Raw genomic sequence first — 4,504 nt, 5'->3', positions numbered from 1 at the left:
TACACTAATGTAGAATGAAAATAATGGAAAAATGGAGATAAGACTTTTCTTTGCCTTCCATCACAGCGAGGGTGTGCCTGGAGCAATCACTGTGATGGCTGTTTGTGTTAAAATTGTAATTGTGTGTCTTGTGTTCTTTATTGTCTACTGCCGGACCCTGACGTGAGAGGACGCTGGCGCTATTTGTTCGCCGCTTCTCCGTCAGGACAGTTCGTTTGTTTGTTTTTATGTCTTGACTGTTTTTGTAAAGCGTCTTTGAGCATTTGGAAAAGCGCGATAAAAAATAAATGTTTATTATTATTATTATAAATATCTTAATATGTGTTCATAGTTATTTTATTCAAAATATTAGGATTTCTGGAAATAAGTTTGATGTCACTGATTGCGAATGTGTACGGGAAGGCCCTAATGAAATGTATGTGAGAGAACAGTGATCATGATAGAGAGAACCATGCGCTGAGAAGTGTGTGAATGACTGATTTTATATTTGTATATATATTTGTATATATTGGGTACAGAGAAAGAGAGAGAGAGAGAGAGAGATTGAAAGTAAAAAGGTTGCTAAACAAATAATTAGAGGAAATCACTAGAAAGTAACTAGACATATATCTATGTATATATATATACCATAAAGGTTGAATCCTTTATGGTTTATGTACATCATTTGAAAAATAAGATGAAAAGAGAAATAGAGCGTTGCTTTAAATCAAAGTTGCTTCTCATCCACGAGAAGGAACTTTGAGATCTATTTATCTCCATCTTGCCTCTCACACACAAACAAACACACATTCATATCTATACATATATATATAAGTTAAATTTGTGCTGAGTGTGTGTTTGGGCAATACAAGGGAAACTACACAAAAGAGGGGACTGGGGAGGAAGGATGGGAGGGACATGGGCAGAAACAGAAAGAAAATAAAACCAGAGAAATTTAGCAGGGGGAAAACATTTTAAAATAAAAGTAACAATAAAATGTGGGTTGATAGATGAGATATTTTCTGCACTTTGATGGGATCATCACTCACACTGTTCCCCCACAACACTGATTACACAGCGAGAGGTGGGTTTTCCTTACTAAAATGATGTTACATACTACACTTCAGTGGACGCAATTTCGACGGAGTGGTTCATTTTGCTCCTATGGTATCTTTGTTGGGGACGTGGAAGGAATCCGCCGCGGTCACAGGGAGAAGGCGTGAACCACACGGGCAGCGCCCGAGGTCAGGATCGAACCCGCTCACCAGAACTAGGAGACAGCAGCACTACTTATGTAACTGCGCTGCCCTGTTATTACACACGTCACAGGGATCAAACCTGCACAAGATCAGGAAATCGAAACTTAAAAGCCTCACCAGAACTCCAGAAATCTTCTCTTTCTGTTGCTGCTCCATTTGCTGGATCTCTGATTTATATTTTGTGAGAGACTGGATGGAAGATTTCACCTGATCCTGGAATTGTGTTTGGGAATCAGAAAATTAAATGGTTGAACAGTAAAAATGGAATTGAACAATGATGCGATTAAAATCGCTTTGCTTTTACCTTGTGGTTTTCAACAGCTTCTTTAACCGGCATGAAGCTGTGAGACTTGTGTTCCCGCGCAGCTGCACAAACCACACAGATCAGCTTCTTATCAGTTTCACAAAACAGCTTCAGTTCTTCCTGATGTTCCTCGCAGTGAGGTTTACTTTCCTTCTCTGGAATTATTTCCCGATTCAGGCTCAGTGTTCGAGCTTTCTCAGCCAGTCTAACTAAGGCACGATTTACTTTAAGGGTGCGGTCTGTAAACTCCTCTCTACATTCCGGGCAGGAGTTTCTCTCCTCCCTGTCCCAACTCTGTGTGATACAGGAGCGGCAGAAGTTGTGCCCGCACTCCAGTGCCACCGGATCGGTGATGAATTCCAGGCAGATTGGACAAACTGCCTCCTCGGTTAAACTTTCGACCTGGTCTTTCGCAGCCATTGTAACTCCGCCACTTCCTGGTTCAAAACGCGTTCCCTTTGGCGCAGCTGCTGAACCCCGGCCATACCCTATTCTCCCTGCTCTTGTTGGGCAGAAGGTACAGAACCTTGGAAGGGCGCACTGCCAGTCTCAGGAGCAGCCTCCTCCCCTCTGTTATCGAGCTTCTGAACGGTCTTTCCATCAGCTCGTCATTAGGTGTTGAAGGGTCATTTTTTGTGCTGCACTGATCTGTATCTTGTTTTCTCTGTTGCGTGGTAGTTGGAGGTTATTTTTCTGACGAGAGAGATGTTTACAGTGGACCTTACTTTACTTTAGACATACAGCATGGAAACAGGCCCATCGGTCACCAATTCACTCATTTTCTAGAGAGATGCTGTCAGACCCGTTGAATTCCTGCAGCTTTTTGTGTCTGTCATCAATTCACACTTATTCTCTGTTGTCCCATTTTCCCATCTACTCCCCACACACTTGGGGCTTTTACAGAAGGCCAATAAACATACAAACCGGCATGTCCATTGATTGTGGGAGGAAACCAGAACACCCGGAGGAAATCCACGAGGCCACAAGGAGAACGTGCAAACTTAGAACAGTCAGCAGCTGAGGTCAGGATCGAACCCGGGTCCCTGGCCTTGAGGCAGCGGCTCTTCCCGCTGCTCCACAATACCTCAGAAATATTAAGCCTTCTCTTTCCAAATACCCCATACTGCCGCCAAGGCTTTCTGTTTTTTCTCTTGCCAGTTTATGGGCAGATTCACATTCCAATCGCCCATTGAACTGGAAAAACTAAAATAAAAACCCAGATGCTGAAAATCCAAAATGAAGACGTACAGTAACATGCAAGAAATACTCAGAAGGTTGGTTAGCGTTTGTAGAGAAAGAAACGGAATTAATGACACAGGTTGAACACCATTCGTCATCAGTATTTGATTTGGAATGTAAGGTCTGTTTCACCTTGCTGTTGCTGCCTGACCTGCTGAGTATTTGGGCCAATTTTTGCTTCTATTGCACATTTTAAAGCCTCAACGTTTTAAGCCATGCATTTGGTTTGGGCTTCGGGTGTGGTAACAGGTGAGAAAAGTCACTTATTAAACCAGATTCCCGCTGTTTCTGCAATTGTCAAAGTGAATTCTCAAAGTTTCAGCTGGTCTGTGGTCGTACCGCGTGGCGTTGCTGCCATCTAGTGGCAGAACCAAGATGTGCAAACAGTCCTGTTCCCGATTAACAGAACACGGTTTGGTGCAGAGATACAGCACGGAAACAGGCCTTTCGGCCCCCCGAAGATAGACACAAAAAGCTGAAGTAGGTCAGCGGGTCAGGCAGCATCTCTGGTGAACAGGATTAGGAGACGTTTCGGGTCGAGACCCTTCTTCTGATTGGGAAAGTGAAACGAGATATATCGACAGTGGTACAAAGATTTTCAACAAATGAAAGAAAGATACGTGAACAAATAATGATGATAAAAGAAGCAGGCCATTGTTGGCTGTGAGCTCGGTGAAAACGAGTTACAGGCAATGAAACTCACCAGGACGACAGTGAAACTAGTACAACGACCAGGGTGGGGGAGGGACTGAATCCACGACCACCATCGATCACCCGTTCACACCAGTTCTATGTTATCCCACTTTCTCATCCACTCTCTATACATCAGGGGCTACTTCACAGGGGCCAACTAACCTCCAAACCCGCACGTCTTTGGGATGTGGGAGAAAACCGGAGCAACTAGATGAAACACAGATTAGCTTGGCATTGTACTGTTCCACGTTCTATGTGGGCCGAAGAGACTGTTCTAGTTCGACATGGCCATCAACACCGAGAGAACCATTGTATCTTCCACTCCCAACATTCATCTTTATTCTTCTGCCTTCAAGTAATTTCCGATTTAATTCCTCCCTCCTATTTACACCTCCAGAGTCAGACCTTTACCGCCCTCTTCCGAAGCACATCAACACCAATTCATTCACTCTGATATAACAGACTGTAGCTCTTGGAAATCCTCCTTCAGACCAAACAAGGGTCCCGACCCTGAAGCGTGATCTGTCCATTTCCATCCACAGATGCTGCCTGACCCGCTGAGTTCCTCCAGCACTCTGTGAAACGTCACCTATCTACGTTCTCCACAGATGCTGCCTGACCCGCTGAGTTACTCCAGCACTCTGTGAAACGTCACCTATCCACGTTCTCCACAGATGCTGCCTGACCCGCTGAGTTACTCCAGCACTCTGTGAAACGTCACCTATCCGTGTTCTCCACAGATGCTGCCTGACCCGCTGAGTTACTCCAGCACTCTGTGTGTCTTTTTCCTTTTGTAAACCCAGTATCCACGGATCCTCGCGTCTGCTGTTTGAAGAGATCTCTGTACCGTGACGCGGAGACGCGGAGAGAACTCAAACGCGGGTTATTTTGTTAAAGACTTTATTAAACGTCAAGTTAAAGGTGAAGAGTTACAAACGTGAGCGGAGCCACAGCGGGTGATGTGCGCGCCGGCGGGTCGCAGACTGGAGCCCGCGATGTTGTAATGAGGTGTTGCATTTTGTGACGTGGA

The sequence above is a fragment of the Rhinoraja longicauda genome, chromosome 43, assembly GCF_053455715.1.
Source record: "Rhinoraja longicauda isolate Sanriku21f chromosome 43, sRhiLon1.1, whole genome shotgun sequence".
NCBI lineage: Eukaryota > Metazoa > Chordata > Chondrichthyes > Rajiformes > Arhynchobatidae > Rhinoraja > Rhinoraja longicauda.
Note: the sequence above shows the minus strand (reverse complement) of the source record.